Raw genomic sequence first — 18,421 nt, 5'->3', positions numbered from 1 at the left:
TCCATAGGAGAATCAATGTGTTACTATGTATTCTCAAACGCAAACAGCGCTAAGAATCCCACCCAGTCTCCTCAGTCCTGTCCCAGCGCCATACAAGTTCAGTTTAGCGCTCGGGCTGAACACCCACTTCTGTATGAAATGAAGATACAGAGAAGATTAAAAGACTATCTTTGAATCTGTAGGAGAAACAAGAAAAAAACGACTGTGAAAACTGCTACAAGGAAGGTACTCTTCTCCGTCAAGAAGAAGAGGAAGAGGAAGAGGAAGAAGGAAGAAGGAAGGAAGAACAGTATTCTGGAAGCCATAGGGCAAGCTGAGGAAGGTTTACTAGGAGAAATGAGTCTCCAAGGATGGGTGGGGTTTTTTAACGCAGAGGTAGAGTGAGAGGGCAGGATGGCTCCTATAAGAAAGCAAAGAAAGGCAGATGAACCAGAAGACATGGCAGGGGTCCCAGAACAGCGTGGAGTCAGCTGTGGGGGTCACTGGGAATACAGCGTGGCGCTAGGGATAAAATTGAGGCCAGACATGGAGGGCTCCATGAATGGAGTTGTCACTGACTGTGGCTCAGACTTGCCTTTCTTAACTTCTCATTTTTCCCTCTTTTTTTTTTTTTTTTTTTTTTTGGGTGGGGAGGAAGACCAGCCCTGAGCTAACATCTGATGCCAATCCTCCTCTTTTTTCTGAGAAAGCTTGGCCCTGAGCTAACATCCGTGCCCATCTTGCTCTACTTTGTATGGGATGCTGCCACAGTATAGCTCGAGAAGCAGTGCGTCCGTGCGAGCCCGGATCCCAACCGGCGAACCCCAGGCCGCCACAGCGGAGCACGCGCACTTAACCGCTTGAGCCACTAGGCCAGCCCCTGATTATCTCCCACTAGATAGGCCTTTGGGGAACAAGAGAAAGATGTCTGGGTTTTTTAAAGGCTTACTTTTTGGGGAAATGGCTGTACTTCTACACAAAAATGATCTTCCCATTTCACTTTTTTTTTTTTTTAGATTTTTATTTATTTATTTTTTTCCCTCCAAAGCCCCAGTAGATAGTTGTATGTCATAGCTGCACATCCTTCTAGTTGCTGTATGTGGGACGTGGCCTCAGCATGGCCGGAGAAGTGGTGCGTTGGTGCGCGCCCGGGATCCGAACCTGGGCCGCCAGCAGCAGAGCGCACGCACTTAACCGCTAAGCCACGGGGCCGGCCCCCATTTCACTTTTTTTCACAAAATCCTTTCATGCGAAATCTTGCATTTTCTTGAAGTGCATGGCTTTCTGGCTTTCAGGAACATGTGTCTTTCTCAGTTATTGATGGTTCTAAGGTGAGGGGAAAAACATAGCTGCAGAGATGTCTGTGCACTCCCAGCAGAGTTTCCATGTGAAGCAATCAATTCACGTCAGATGGTTGTCCAGCCACAGCCGTCTCCAAGAGCCAGAGAACATTTGCTCTGGGCACTCATCAAGCAATGACACAGCACAGTGGCTCCAGGGACACCCTTTGAGGGGCCAGCAACACTCCAGACATGTGAGTGGGTGGCTTCTATCGCCCATCTCTCTCCCTGCCTTGAACTCTTTGCACTTATACATAGCCAGTACCACGGAATTGTGCCCTTAGTTATTCATTCATTCTTTCATTCACTCATTCATTTATCTATCCCTCAGACATGTAGAGAAATCCTCCCTGAGTCTATTCACATACCTCCTTGAGAGCTGGGGCCATAACATATACATTTAGAGTTTCCCCCACAAAGTCTATCTAGCATGGTGCTGTCACATAGTAAATGTTCTAAATTCTTGCTGCTGGAAGTGTGGTCCATGAACCAGCAGCATCAACCTACCCTGAGAGCTTGTTAGAAATGCAGAGTCTACTAAATCGGAATTGGCATTTTACCAAGGTCTCCAGATAACCCATGTGCCTGTTACAGTTGGAGAAGTGCTGGTCTAAATACTGATAGACGGATAGTTATTTGTGGCCCGGCTAACTGAGCGGGCGTGGTCTGCGGTTACAGACAGCTGGGATCATACCTGCCCTGCACCTGCAGGCATGGCAAGGAGAGGTGGCGAGTTAATGGGTGGCAGAAAGGAGAAGTGAGTTGAGGCAGATGGATGGACGGAGGGTTGTAGAGGAAGTGACAGACGCAAGACTTTCAAAAGCCTGCTGTAAGTGTGTTAACTCTCAAAAGTTGTCTCCTTCTGAGGTAGGTGGGAGGTCACTTTTCCTGTGTCCTATTTTTCCAATAGGAAATGGGATCAGAGCCAGGAAGAGACTGACCCATTCTAGAGCTCAAATCCCGAACTCCATGGAGAGAGTGTCAAGGCAGAGCTGGGAGCTGAGCAGAGGCTGACTTCTTACCTCTTCTCCACAGCCCCTCAGCCCTGCCTCTCAGGGACTCCTGACCCCTGACCTCTTCCTGGGTGGGAAATATCATGGAAAGCCAGGAGCTAGACTGGGATGCCTCTGGGCCTAGCAGGGTCCATACCCCCTCAGAGAAAGCCAGGTGCCTGGAAACCAAGTTTATTCCGCTCCAGTGGGTAGGGTGAGTCTGCCCTCCCGGAAGTCCCTGAAAAGCTCAAGGGAATGTGTGGTAGGTTTCTAGTGGGCCCCTCTGCCAAAAACAACCTCGGGAAGGAGCAGAAGGACAGTGCGTGCTGCCCTTCCCCATGCCACAAACCCAGTGAGGGCGCCTTGTCTGCCCTGCCGAGGCACCTGTCCAGGGGCGGCCGGGGCACCGCTCTACTCTGCAGGCCAGCTCCTCAGCTGACACCTGGCCACTGCCCTTGACACCCCTGCCTCCCAGATTCCTGGCTTCAAAACCCTGAAGTCCCCTTTGACTGTCTCCCCTCACTCTGTCTTCCTTCCCGTCGCCTTCCCCTCCTGGTCCTGGGCCAGCATTCCTTCAGCTCCACTGTGCTGAGCAGCAACCATGCACAGGCACTTGCTGGGTGGTGTGGGGGACACAAAGAAAGATCTATTTGACATGGATCTTGTCCTCAAGGAGATTACTGCCTCAGGGGAGATATTCATCTAAAAAACCAAATGAGGAAGTCAACAAGTTATAATGTAACACGTTGTGATGCGGTGTGATACACACAGTGCAGTGCCAAGTATGGAAACATCTGTTCAGCCTTGAACTGAGAAGTGCTCTCCCTGACACAGCCTTGAGTTGTGAAGGCAGCTTGGTCACATCTGTTCCACAGTGTCACTAATCATTAGGGTCTCCAGAGATCTGCCTTCTTCCCTCCACCCCACCTCCATCCCCAATTATAAATTTCGTCCTCTGGCAGATTAACTAAGATACCAGTGAGGCGCCCACCATGGCTTTGTTCTTTGTCACGTGGGGCCCCTGCCCTGGAATCCTCAATGGGTTGTACAAGGGCTCCATTCTCTTGGGAGCATCCCACTTGCACCCAGCTCTCTCCTATGCCAGCCGGTCCAGAGGCCTGTCTAGTTTTATCCTAAAGGTGCCTAGGAACACATGATATGCTTAATGTTTTCCTGGGTAAACATAAAAAGAAACGAGGCTTGCCCGTCAACCTGCCCAGGCTAGACATGGCAGCTGCACGTCTCAGCTCTGTCCTCTTGGCAAGTCACTCAGCTTCTCTGAAGCTCATCCATAAACAGGGATAATAGCAATTTGCTCACCAGCTCCTTGTGAGGATAAACAAAGGAACAGATGGGGAGCCTCAGCAGAGTGCTTTGCAGGGGAGGCAGAGTCACACTTATTACCCTCAGCACTGCCTTCCTTGGTCTCCACCTATTTGTTTACCCTTGTCCCACCTGCCTGCCACACCATAAACAAACAATCAAATTTCTCTGGTTTTAATTTGGTTGAGTCTCGTTAACATTTTTGTTTTACCAGTTGTGTTTCCACGAGTTTGGATTACAACTGATAGGATCTCAGTTGATTGATGAATATCCTGGAATTTGAGGTGTAGAACTGAAGATCTTTTAATTGCTTTAAAATCAGTTAGTAACACAAACCCTGAATTTACAGACTTTCAATATTACCTAGAAAGGAAACTTGGCCCTGGAGATAAATAGACCCAAGACTTGGGCACAACCTTTCCTGAAGAAGTGGAGGAGGAACTTCTAAAGTTATCGTGAAGGCTAAGAAGACTCGAATGGCTATTGACCTTCTCAGCAGCTATGAGCTAAAGGAAAAGACAAGTTTGATATCACTGTGGAAAGATCAAGATTTGGGGGAGACCACAGGCAAGGCTTTTTGATCTGGTTTGATGAAAATCTCCAGAGGACCCAACTCAAAGACATGAGAGGAAGACGCTGGTCCTTCTCAGGTCAGGAAAATAGCAGTGCTGTATTTCCCAGTCAGGGAGAACAGTTCACAGCGAGTGGAAAGGATGCTTGATTGTGTCCATGTATTTCCATCTCTTTAAATCTTGCTTGGAGTTGTGTAACTTTATTTATAAATTACTTATCCTGATTCTCTGTGATCTTTATACCTAACTGTATTAACAAAGAATTTTACTTTGTCAGAGAAGATATATTTAAATAAAAAACTGCATGTGCCAGGTTATTCAGACGGTCCACAGATAAAACAGGGCATCCAGCTGGTGGCAGAGGGTCACAATTGTAGGCAAAGCCTCCAGAAGCAAATGACCTGGGTGCTGACTTGGCAAATATAACTTGACAGCAAACATCACATCACTCTCCTCTTCTATAAGGTTGTAAATACCTAACATTCTACTTGTGAATTTCGTTCATATATTTACTCTTGGTGAGACCACACCTACTGATGTTGATCAAATGAGAGCGCTTAGGAAATGCTAGATTCCCCTCATATTAATGCCTTGTGAGTGTCTATCCACTTGGGTGTGTTTGTCCTTGACATTAAACTAAAGGGCAGCAGTTACTTTTGTCTAGCCCTGATTCTCAATGGAGACAACACTGAATGATGATAACTCTGGGATAGTTTCCTAGCTTGAGAACTGGCAAGTAACATGATCAGTGCTGGGGCAGGGAAGAGGTAAGGAGGTTTTAGGAAATGCTGGCTGATGTAAGTTCCTGCGTTTGTTAAGAGCAGACTAATTACCACTTTGGAGGCTTGGGCTGCATGGCTTGCAAATGTGCAGAACGGGGTGTCTGTAGACTCACAGAAGGAGCTACCTTCTCTTCTTTACCAGCTTGGACACAGTCCCTGTTATGGCGCTCCTAGCTTCACCTTTCTTTACTCATGGTGAGTTACTCATTAAAGATGTTTCTTTATTGCTGAGATATGTGTGTGGTGGGGAGGAGGTTTAGTTATCCCAGAAGGAGTGTGTGCAAGGTGAATCCAGCAGTAGGATGTGGTGGGTGGGAGTGAGAAGACCCGGGAAAAGCAATTTCTTATCATATTTTCCAACAAATATTTAAAGAACACCCATATTGTGTATTGCACTAGAGATACAAATGTATGTAATATTCTATTTCTTGTCTTGAATGCCTGATATATTCTTGCAAGTCTCTTGGGCATGAAGCAGTAGAAAGAACACTGGCCATGGAATCAGGAAACTTAAATTTTATACCTACCTATATATCTAACTTGCCATGTGCTCTTGATGAAATTGCTTTACTCTGTGGGCCTCAGATGCTTCATCTGTAAAGTGGGGAGCTGATGGGTTTTTGTGATGAGAGGCACCAGCTCCAGTTTCTCTTCCTCCACCACTGTACCCTAATCCTAGCAGAATTTAGCGTTACTGTCAATGACTCATCTATTGAATCTGAGGATCAACCACTATGAAGCTAAAACAAGAGATCCACTGGCTGAAGGTTTAACTTTTCCACCCAATAAGTCAGATGGCACCTCCTCTACCTCTGATACTCAGCACCCCTCTCCCAGCTCCATCTGTCTCCTGGGTCCATGCCAGTTGCCCAAGCAGAGGAAAGCAGTTACCCAGGAATAGAAAGCACGCCATCTCCAGGCACTTCCCTTTCCCCAAGGCCCAGGAAAAATGCCTTGAGAGAGAGAACGTGTCCAGATTTATCTCCTCTGAATTGGGCTTGGAAGATGAAGAGTCCCATCTGCTGCACCTAGGCACCTCTGCTCATCTTCTGGGCAATAATGACTAATGACAACAAGTGATCTGACAGAGATCACCCAGAATGCTGCATTTTCTTGCCTGAATCATGGGCCAGCCAGGGGTAGGGGAGGCATGCCCAGTGCAACCTGGTATGAACCTCTGACAAGCTGACATGCCCATTGAGCTGTCCCAGATACAACTCTATGAGAATTGGTGCCCCAAGTAGACATCAGTTAATCAGCCAGTGTTGATATGGCGGTAATCCATGGACAAAAGCATGAGTGCTCTAACTGAGCCAGCGTTATCTGAGCACCTGCTACAGGACCAGTGCATAAGCACTCTGTGAGAGGTGCAAAAGAAATGTTTTAAGAAAGCTTTGATCACACTTCAAGAGATGGCCACTCAAATAGGGCTTCAGAGACAAAGAGATGCTCTAAGACAGAGCTGCCTAATGGAATGTTCTGTGATGATGGAAATATTCTATATCTGTGCTGTCCAATATGGTAGCCACTAGCCATATGTGGTGATTGAGCACTTGAAATGTGGCTAATGCAATTGAAGAACTGAATTTTTAAGTTTATTTAATTTTAATTGGTTTGAATTTTAATTAAATAGCCATATGTGGCTAGTAGCTACCATACCGGACCACGCAGCACGACCTTGCTACTCAAAGTGTGTTCTGCACACCAGCAGCATCACATTGCGTGGGAGCTGGTTAGAAATACAGAATTTCAGGCTCCACCCCAGACCTACTGAATTAGAACTTTCATTTTTAACAAGATCCTGAGGTCATCTGTTTGCACATGAAGTTTGAGAAGCAATAGTCTAGGGTAGTGCTTCCCAACTTGACTGCATATTGAATCACTTACATATTGGGGAGCTTTTAAAACTCCCAATTCTGTGACTGCCCCCCAAACAAATTAAACCAGAACTTCTATGGGGTAGGACCCGGGCATCAGTGTTGTTTAAGCCCCCAGGTGGTTTCAATGTGTACCCAATGTTGAGAACAGCTTCTCTTGGGCCATGTAGCAGGCTGAGTCACACCCTGATACATGAGTCCATGTGAGGGCCAGAGACTCACTTCTCAGTCTCTAAATTCACTTGTTGGTCTCGGCTGGCTGGGAAGCCAAAGGGAATTATTCATCCTCAGCAAGTGTAAGAACTGGCCGGGGCTTCTGTTTGTTTCCAACGCCTAGTGAGATGTTCATTAGTTTTTGACAAAACACATCCAAATGCCACACCACCCAAGGGTATTGAACCTGCAGGATGACTGACGGCCGGGAAGGGCTGATTCACTTCCTCGCTGGGGACCTGGATAACCCTGGCGTCCCAGCACAGCCCCATGAAGGGAGCTATTCTTCCCATCCAGGGTGGAGGTGGCTGGTTTTTCCAATGCCACTTGTCTTCAACTACCCCTCCCTGCGCCTCAGCAAGCGTCTGAGGGTCATTGGGGCCAATGAGAAAAGGTGGGTTTTCCTGAAGAGCTGGACTCTCTCATCCTGTTGATCCGAACAGGACCTCAGAGGCCCCAGCCACTTTCTAGTGATGAATATTTGCAGAGATGAGTCTTCATCCCCCAGCTGGTGAAGGTTCAGGAAAAGCATGTCTGAAATCAAGCCCTGAAGAAACTGGGTCCCGCAAGCATCAAGGCTATCCCAAGGGATGGAGCTGCAGACCCCGTGTGGAGGGTCCATTTCCAGAGTGTCACTGAGGAGTGTCATCCTTGACTTGGGTGATATGGAAACGCAAGTGATTCACTTTGGAAATGGGATCTCCAGCTATAAGATTCTTAGCTTATTTGTCCTGACATGTCCATAGAGTCTCTTCAGCTCTGTATCCGCATTCCACACCGACATTAGAAAACTCAGTCAAGACAAGGATGCTCTCAGGAAGGTTACAAGAGAGCAAGCCATGATGCTTTGCCCATCTCGAGGCAAGGGAGGAGCGAAGGCCAGCACTGGGAGTGTCCCAGGATAGCCAGGGCTGTTCCTCCCTCCCCCTCCCCCTCCCCCTGCAGGTTACCAAGGTTTTGCAGATATCCAGATATCCTTAGAAAGCTTTGTTAGCCAGCAGACCCCTGGCCCACAAGCCACATCTAAATGAGGCTCTCTCTGTGCTCCGACTATAGATATGAGCTCATTTCCAGGGGAGAATCAGAAAAGAGGCAGGGGGAGGATCTTCTCCCGCCGCTGGCTGCATGGGTGTGGTTGTGCACAGTGGAAACAGAAAGAGAAAGCCGGCCAAATGTTACCTCCTCCAGCTTTCTCAACTCTATTGCTTTCCCATAGTCTCTATGAAGACTCCCTGTCACCCACATGCAATGTTGTCTGGGCTGTACAGTTAGCACTTTGCTAAATGCTCCCTAATTCCTCAGTGGCACTTCATTACCACAACATAAAGCACCAGGGTCCAGCAGGATACTTACAGGTAAATGATCCAACCGTCTTGACTTAGAGATGGGGAAATGAGGCCCAGGGAGTAGTGCTGCGGGCCACATGGGAGCCTAAAGCTAAAGAGAAATCTGTAATACTGAGCACATCTTTATTTAAAATTTTGATATTTTGTTCATCATGGACTTTTCGCATTAATTTTTATTTTAAAAATATTGCCTTAAAATACTCTTTACCTTGATTACTGAGTTTTTTAGTTCCCTTAAAGTTTGCACCTGAGGTGAACGCCTCACTCGCCTTACCCTAGGCCTGGCCCTGGCTGGAAGGGTAGAGATTCGCCCAATGGGACACTAGTTTTGATCAGAGGCAAAAGAAGAACTTGGGTCTTCCGACTATGTCCACCTCCTTCTTCCCTATAGAACTTGAGTGCAAGGTCCTGTTTCTCCAAATAAGTGGAGAGCTCCAGCAGGCAGGGAGCTGAACTTCTAGAAAAATACTACCCTTACATGGTTAATGCCCAGCTGGGGAAGCAATATTTGAAAATTCAAGGAACTGCAAAATCTTTCCCTAAATAAGGGATTGCTGTTGACGACAGTATCAAAATATTGATACTGCAGTGAGATAACAAGAGATACAGGGACACATGCCAAAACGTGGACCAGTTCCCCAGCCCAGCTCTCTCTCACCTGCACTATTTTGGAAGTGAGGAAGCCCCTTCCATCCTTTCCAAACCCAGGCTGACGTCCTCCAAAAGAGTTCTGTTTCTTTGATCAAGCTTCACCACACTTGTGGTTCTTTAATGACCCCCCGCTCATGGCACAGACTCAAGCACATGGACAGCGAACAATATTCACCAACAGAGCACTTCTTCTTTCTTTTTAACAGCCGCACGACATTCCACTGTATGGATGTGCCCTCACTTGCACCATCACTTGTTGATGGACGTGCAGTTGTTTCTTTTTGTTCTCTCCGTCTCCCCACCCTCCTCCCTACCATCCCATTTCTTTCAGTCTCTCCTTCTCTCCCCCTAACATTTTGGCTGGGAATAAACCTCTCTTTTTTTCCTCCAGGGTTCGCCATTGTAGAGTCATGTAACGCACACAGTTTTCTCAGAGAGAAATTCTGAGATTTCTCGGAGACATCCTGTTCCCTGCTCAGAATCAGCACAGCTTGCAATTCATGTCCTACATCTATGGGATCAATCTTGCCCCATTCAAAGGAAAGGCTTGGAAACTCAAATTCTTGGAAATCGTGGTTTAGTGGTGAGCTTTTACAGACAACTCATTCCCTAAAAATCCCTATGAGATGGCTTCTGGGAGAGCCCATAACAGAGGAGAAAGAGGGAAGGAGAGCGTGGTGAAGCACCGTCCTACCATGAACCAAGCTGGGTCAGCTTTGCATCCACTACAAAGAAAGGAAAGCACAATGGGTCTTTCTTTCTCCTCTTCCTTTATTGTGTCATTTCCCCCCTCCTTTTCTCTTCTTTTCTTTTTTTTAAAGAAAAAAATCATAATTTTAATGTTATTTTTAATAGGTAATTCATTCACATGATTCAAAATTCCAAAGGTACAAAAAATGAAGTCTCCCTCCTAGCCATCTACTTCCCCACCCAGAGGGAACCAACATTACTAGTTCTCAGGTATCCTTCTGGAGAGACTCCAAGCATATCCAAGCGACTGTGTATAACATCTCTCCCTCCCATTACAAATGGTAAAAATCATCCCTCCCCTCTCTTAGCACAAATGGTAACATACTCCACACATTGGTCTACACGGGACTTCATTTTTCGTATCTTGGAGATGATTACATATCAACACATTAAAAAGTCCTTATTATTTTAATGGCTGCTTAGTATTCCATTATATGGACATACCATAATTTATTTAACCAGTTGCCTTTTGCTGGACATTTGGGATATTTTTAGTCTCTTGCTAAAATAATGCTGCAATAATATTTGTATATATGTCATTTTTGCACATGCACACGTTGATCTATAGGATAATTTCCTGGAAGCAGAATGGCTGGGTCAACATTGATGTGCATTAAAAAGTGTGACAGGTATTTCTAAACTCCCTTCCACATTGTGTATGCCTTGCCCCCCAGCAACAGATGAGAACGCCTGTTTGACCAAACCTTTGCCAACAGCTGCTGCTGTGGTTTACAAGGGCGAAACTTCACCGCAATAGCCACTCCCTATAGTGATTAACTCTTCTGGGATTTGCCAATCTGAAAAGTGAAAAATGATGCCTCAGTGCGGTTTTGATTTATATTTTCCTTATCGAGTAAGTCTGGCTTTTGTTTTGTTTTCTAGGAACTCTTCGTTCATATGCTTTGTCCACTTTCTCTTGTATTTTCTATAGTATTTTATTTGCACGCACTCTGTACAGAACATTAGACCTTGTCTATGATAAGAATTGCAAGTACTTCTTCGTGGTTTGACATTTGACTTTGCCTATGGTGATTTTTTGTCTGTTTCCCATCAAAAACTTTTTATTTCTTATGGTCATATTTACCATTATTTTATTTTATAGTTTCTGGTTTAATCCATGAATTTAAAACATTTTCTCATGGTTTCTTTGAGTTCTTCTGGAACTGTCTCAGCTCTTCCTCTGGTGCCCCCGGCCTATGTTTTCATGCACCAGCACCACTCTCTCTCTTTGTTTAGGTGCCACTGGACTTGACTACAGGTCTCTGGGTTTGCAGGCCCTGGGGTGGGATGGGACCGCGTTGGGGTAGTGGGCGGAATAGCAAAAGGGTTGGATGTTAACATCAGAAAGCTTCTAAGATCTCTCCAAAGAACCCCACATCTAAAATGGCTTTGCTCCGGGTCGGCCCCGTGGCTTAGTGGTTAAGTGCACATGCTCTGCTGTTGGCGGCCTGGGTTCGGATCCCGGGTGTGCACCAACGCACCGCTTCTCCGGCCATGCTGAGGCCGCATCTCACATACAGCAACTAGAAGGATGTGCAGCTATGACATACAACTATCTACTGGGGCTTTGGGGAGAAAAATAAATAAATAAAATTATTTAAAATAAATAAATAAATAAAATGGCTTTGCTCCCATACCTCCTCTCAAAAGAAAAGCAAAGAGAACAAAGAAGTTCAAGTTCGTTTCCTCATTTAAAAATCTGACTATTTGTTTGTGCAGCCTGGAGGGAACCCCCTTCTCCTCTGTGAAGTCTGCTGATCCTCTCTCAAGTGCCCTCCCTTCCAATTTCAGGAGCCCACGAAGGCCCTGAAGCATTGGCTTTGATCATTGCTGCTTCCCGCACAGGCCCCTAAGCCAGAGCTCAGTACTTGGCGGTGGGGTGTAAATTGAGCTGGTCCTTATCTTAGAGACATTACAACAGACCCTAAACAAACACATTAACAGACACTAAGAGACTTAACTAATGCCGGCCAATAAACAATCCCCCAGGAGAGAGAATGCAGAAGATTCCTCCTTCCTCAGCCTGCGGGCCCTTGCCCACTGCTCTCCCCACTCTCCTGACTGGACTGCAAACGCCGTGAAGGGAGACGCCCTGCCTTGGCTTCTTTCCCCTTTCCCCACAATAACCCAGCACGGTCCCCATGCACTCAATAAATAGCTATTGCAAATAAAACAGGAAAGTAAATCTCCTTAGAAGGAAGAGCTAATAGTTCCAAGCCATCAAAAGGAAAGTCTTCTTCTGGAACAAGAGGTTGTCCCATATTCCAGAGGTTTTAAATGTAAAGGTCTTTGGATGCGCTTCAGAAGTTCCCTGAACCCCTACAGTGATTTGCAAAACTTATGCGTAACCTAGGGGGAGCATTTATTCTAAGGCGTGGGGAAGGAGGGTCCTCCTTGGTGTTCATCAGAGTCCAATACTAAAATAAATAAATCTAGCGATCTATGGATAAAATGATGTGATATTTGGAATTTGCTTCAAAACATTCCAGTTGGAGGGCAGGGAGCCAGTAGGGTAGGTGTAGTTATAGATGAAATAAGATGGGTCCTGAGTTGATGATTGTGAACGCTATCAATGGGTGCTTGGGGTTTATTATATTATTCTGCCATGAAAGAAATAAAGGATGGAAGGAAGGATGGAGGGAAGGAAGAAGGAAGGAAGGAAGGAAGAAGGGAAGGAAGGAGGAAAGAAAGAAGGAAGAAGGAAGGAAGGGAGGGAGGGAGGAATGTAGGAAGGGAGGAAGGAAAGCTTTGCTACAGACTACACTAAAAGAATCAGACAGCCCACAGTGCACAGCTGCCCTCTCACAGCCCTAGGTTTAGAGAAACAACTTCCGCCCAGTGGTTTCCTTAATTAGGGTTTGGAAGCCTGGAAAACTTTGTGGGTGCAGAAGCATGTCCCCTTCACTCTCACCTCCACATTCTATCCTCAGCATCACCCAGAGAGAGGGACCAGAGTCCCTGAGGCCATCTTTGTTCATCTGCATCCTCTCTGCTAAGCCTCCTACATGCCCACCACAGGCTTGGTGGGCGCAGGGAGCTGGTCATCTGAGGCCCTTGGCTCTCCATCCCTTCCCCAGGCAGATGCAGCCCCGGCTGCCTGAGCGAGGCAACCCCTTATGCAGAAGGGGTCTGCAGCTGCACCGTTTGGATGTGCTTCGAGTCAAAAATTCACAAATTCCAAGCTCTGCTCCCAAAGCAAACCTCCCCGGCCCAGGTGGCTGCACCCCTCTTCTCCCCTGCGATGAGCTCCGCGCGGCAGCCAAGCGGGAGGCTTTGAAAACCAGCTTGTGTCTGAGTTGTGAAAGCACCAATGTTTGCAATGTTTGCCCAGCGGAGAAGGAGCATATTTTCTCCCTTCCAAATGCAAACTCAAAGGATGCTCCACGGGTTTCTCTTCAGACTTTCCACAGGAAACATAAACAAGGAAGAAAGATGACTGGAGGTGCTGGGACCTGAAGTGGAATTTCACCCTTGAAGGAACTGCCGTAACAGGCACTCTCTGTCCTCCAGCGAAGCTGTGAGAGCCTGGCTCCACATTTCTTTCCTCTGAGCAGCCTTCGCAGATGAGGCAAAGAATAAGAACTGGACGAGTTCTCAGGCCCGACTCCCAGCCAGGTCTTCGTCCCATCCAGTGGATGGCGGGCGCTTGGGCTCATCGGCTGTTGAGACACCCTAGCTAACGTTTCATCTTTCTATCTCTTCTCTTTCTTGACTGTCTTCGAGTAGAACAAACTTGGGTGCTCCAAGCCCAGAGGCCCAGCACCACTGTGAGCCAGACACTAAATCAGAGCATGATGTGTGGACATGGTGTCCTGTGGAGCCTGAGGCCCCAGTCAACCGGCCCTCTCTGCCCTCGTCTCCATCTTGGAAGGAAAAGGACACCCCTGGTCTGTGGTCTCTGTCCTCAGGGAGCTTATAATCTGGATGCAGACACAAAATGAGAGAGGTCATAAGGCAGCATTTGAGGGCACACTGTTACCATCAAAAACAATTGGATACCAACCTTGAGAATTCCGGGAGAAGACAAAACCAGTTAAGTCATACAAACAAAGCTTAATTTAGCTTCTTTTGCAGGACTAACTTGACTTGGGTCATTTCTTGCTTATGCCTCTGGAAATCATAGGCAAAACTTGAACTGTTTCCCAAGGTTGATATGAGGTAACCACCGACCAATTCCCTATCACTTAAGAAAATTCTAATATTACAACCCACCACTGCGAAGAATAAACAGTCACTGCCTTCACACTACATAAGCTGCTTTATAATAATAGACCCCAGAGCCTCCTTCCATGGTTTGGTTTGGGTACTCTCGGTTTAAGAACTGTCTTTTTGGTGTGTGCACAATAAACTTTTACTAATCAATACTTCTGGGATTCATTGGTTTTACTTCTGCTATTTCTTAACTTTTGACAACACATATATGCATTGGTTCATCCCGGATTTTGAATAATCCTCATGGAATTTTTTCTGCAGTGAGGACCAGAATACCTCTTGCCCATGGGTTAGAACTACCAGCTGACTGCTTCCATGTTGGGAATTTTTTAAAATTACATGTTTCCTCATCAACTGGGCCTTACAAAAGGCTCCAGACCCAAGAAATATAGGGTTGAAGCCAGTTTGGCTAGTTCTAGTGGGGTTAATGCGACATGCTGATGGATTCATTATGAGCGACGGAATGCTCATAGGTGGAATGCTTCAAGGCCATCGTTTGTCTTTTAACATCTGAGAAACTTCCTTCTTGAGATGTTTTCTTCTCCTATAATGCTCTGTCTTTGGATAGACCCAACAAGGCCACTGAGCATCTACAATTTAAAAAAAAGTAGCATCAATTCATATAGACGGTGATAGGTCAACTAAACAAAGCAAGGACATTATTGGAAGGTGCTTGTGAGAAGTTCATGATTCCAACTAGAACTTGGCTTTGATGTACCAAATTCAGAGAAAGACCACAGAAATCATTTCCTTTTTGGCTGAGGTTTATTTTTCCTGTTTATCTGAAGCCAGAGCCAAAAATCCAAATGGCTTTCAATGGCTAAGAAGGTTTCTCAGCATTAGATTAATCAGTCCCATCTCAGAAAGGTCAGTAGACCTGCAGACGGGTCTTCTGGACTCAGGAGTAGTGCCAGCTCTGACAGAGGTGACCTGGGGAAGAGGTTATTTCCCTAGTGATGTTTCTGAGACGAGAGGCACTAGGTGAGGCTGGCTCGGAGAAGAGATGCAGAGGAGGAAAGGGAAGGCAGTGTGCTGACAAGGGCAAGGAAGGGTAATGTAGTAGAAGTTATCAGGGTGCTGGCGGCTCAGAGCATGGGCTCTGGGGTCACACAGATCTGGGTCCAAAAGGCCAGCTAGGCTCTGCCACTTAACAGCTGTACAACCTGATGTGCTCACATGTTTCTTGACATATAAAAGTGGCACAGTTCTAGCACCTGCCTTATAAAGTGATGGTGAGGATTAAACAAGACGAAATGTAGACAGAGCTTAGTACAGTGCTGGACTCACAGTCAGCACTCAGCAAATGGAAGCTATTCTAATTGTGGTAAAAAGCAAGAACAAGGGGACAAGTCGGGGTGGGCAGAGAGACACCGTGGGAGGGGGTGCAGAGGCCTGACACTCACCCAGCAGCCCCTCACCAGCCCCATCTCCGGGTGCCTGGGACAACATCTCCCAGTCCAGACGGACTGCTCAAATGTTTATTAAGAAACCATCCGTAAAATTTATTGGAAACTTTAGGTTTGCAGCACGGTCTCTGCACACTGTCCTGCTGCCATGGCTCTCAACAAGGTCTTATTCACTTCCCCAGGCGGCTCCCCCGGCTCCCTCCAGCCCCTCAGTCTCACGCCCCCCGATGTCCCCCGCTGGACCTGGTGTGCAGAGGCCCCCTCAGTGCCGGCCTCCTCCCCTCCCCTTGCTCTGAGTGATTTCTGACTTGCTTTTTCCAAATGTGAAATCTTTGAATAAGGTTACTTCACATGGGGAGGGAGGGTCACCAAGGGGATATTTCCTAAGGGCAGAGGTCCCTGGGGGGATTTTAGGTGGAACGTGGGTAAACATTTTTCATTTTAACAGTGATATATTTATTTTTTAAATGTATTTATTTTAATGTGCATTGGAGGAAAAGATAGAATATTAATCCATGATATAGAGTTTTCAGTTCAGGTAAACTTAAGTAAAGCAAAGGAGAATGAGAGCTGATTTAAGGAAACCGTTAAATCAATAACAGTCTAGGTGGTTCTCAGATCTGACAAACAGGTCTGGGAGCACTGTACCCTTGATCTCAACCCTCACCTAGAGCTTCCTGGACATGCCTGCCTGACAGACGTGGTTTAGATCTAAATGGAGTGGTCTTGCCCTGGGCTGGCCAGAGAGAGGGGCGGCTCCATGGCCGAAGAGCTCCAGTGACACGTCAAGCTCCCTTGATGGTGGTTCTGTCTGTCCCCTGCCGGTCTGCACCTGGCCCAACTTGAACTCTACTCTCACACCTCAAACTGCTCTGAAGCCCTCTGTAATTCCCCACTGCCTGCAGGATAGAGGCCAGCTCCTCAGCCACGCACTCAAGGCCCTTCTCAATCCATCTTTCCAGTCTCTGCCCCAGGCCCAATGTGCTCAATGCCTGGACATCTAGTCTCTTCCCTTTGGTCTCGCTTTCACTCTCACTGCTCTGCCGACATGAATCGCCCACCCACCTCCCACCTGTCCTGCTCCTCCTCAATCTCCTCCTGCCTGCAGGTGGGACAGTTAGCGCAGCTAGAGCTCAAGGCCAGGCTTTGAGGTCTGATTCTAGCACCACTGCTTACCAGCTGCGTGTCCTTGAGCCAATTCCTTACCGTCTCTGTTACCCAACTGCCTGATCTGTAAGGAGGGAGTAATGGCTGCAACATCTACCTCCTCCCCGGCTTGTTGGGAGAACTGAATGAGATGATGCTCCTGGCATAGCACCAGATACACAGTAACAGTGAGTAAACCATGGTGGCTGCGACTTCCTTGAACTTGGAGTTTAGTTCTTGCCAAGAGCAGCCTTTGGGCACTCGTTTTCCAGGGAGTGGGTGTTTGATAGGTATTTGTCGATTAATTGTGGATGCCCTGTGATGTGTTTCCTCCCCATTTCTCTTGATCAGAGGCTCCATGGAGCCTGAGAGCAGCTTTCCCCTTCCTGCGTCTAAGGGCCCTTTGCAGCCCCAAAGAGCGTCTATTCCTGGGCTGTCTCATGGCCTTCCCTTATCTGGGGCAAGCTATCTTTGGTCTCCAGTCTTTTTGTGGAGCTATCTCTTCTTCCCTCAAGTTTGGCCTGACAGCTAGAGTCTTCCTGGGAGCCGATGAGGCTGATGGAGGTGGCCCATGAAGCTTCCGCAGAGCAGGTGGGTGGAGACGGAGAGGATGGGGCCTGGTGGACACGAGGCCATCTTCTCCGAAGCCCGCCTGCATGGATGGCCTGGAGAGAAGCCACCAGCACACCTGACCCAGGGTCTCCTTGTGTCAGGCACCGTGCTAGGGGTACCCTACAAGATCCAGGCCCTGCTCCTTTTCCCCAGCCCCTTCCGCCCTTGCTCAGGCTGGTTACAGAGATAGCTCCAGAGCCTGGGGGTTAGGACAAATTCTCCAGTGACCAGCCCGGGGCCACCGAGCAGCCTGGAGCTAGCAGCATGAGTCCCTCCCCCGCCCAGCCCTCCGTATCCTATGAAAGAAATGCTGTGTTCCCTCTGCCCTCCCCTCTTGCCACATGCCCTTCCTCCCACAGAGCCCGGGTCCCCAGGCTGCCGTCCAGCGGTCTCTCTGAGAGCGGACTCCAGCGATGCAAGGCTTTGTTAGAAACCTCATTAGCAGAGACAGAAGGGCGCGAGGCGGCTCAGAGCGGCATTCCAGGTGTCAGTTGAGAGGGGCCGCGGGAGGAAGAGGCCATTAAACCAGACTGTGGTCAGCCTCTAGCAGAATGAAAACAATAAACTGCGACCCGGGAAAGGGGCGGGAAGTGAACTGGGGAGGTAAAAGGGATGCCCTGGGCTCAAGCTGGGAAGGGCCACCAGCTTCTCCTGCCTGATCCTGGGAGTCCCAGAGGCGAGGCCTGACCAGCCTCCATTATGTGAACTCCTGGAGGATGGAGGCTGGGCCTCAGGAGACTCTAAAGTTCCAGGGCCCGGCACGTGCTTAGCACATGCAGGCACTCAACAAATGTTTGATAAATGAATAAATATTTAGCCTATTCCCAGGCGGACGGCCAGCAGTAGCTCAGACTTCTGAGCGCTCACTATGCGTCATGCGCCATGCAGAACACGGCCTATCTATAAGCTCTTAGTAACGCCACCACGAAGTATTATTAGCTCCATTTTAAAGATAAGTATAGATACCAGAATGTGTTATTTGGGGTTCCTCTGGCTCTTGAAGAACTCTCTAGAACTCCACCTACTGATACTTGGAACTTCTGAACCAGGGACACGTTCCTTCGTCCCACAATTAGTCATAAAAAGGTGGAATGAGTATTGGGGGCTGAGGCAGCACATTGAAATTACTCCCCCTGATGGGGAATTAGCGAGAGAATGGCTGGTATCTGGAATTCCCTCTCCTCAGGGGGAGAAGGGACTGCCCTGGGGTGGGGACAGGC

This window comes from Diceros bicornis, chromosome 17, assembly GCF_020826845.1.
Source record: "Diceros bicornis minor isolate mBicDic1 chromosome 17, mDicBic1.mat.cur, whole genome shotgun sequence".
Taxonomy (NCBI): Eukaryota; Metazoa; Chordata; class Mammalia; order Perissodactyla; family Rhinocerotidae; genus Diceros; species Diceros bicornis.
Note: the sequence above shows the minus strand (reverse complement) of the source record.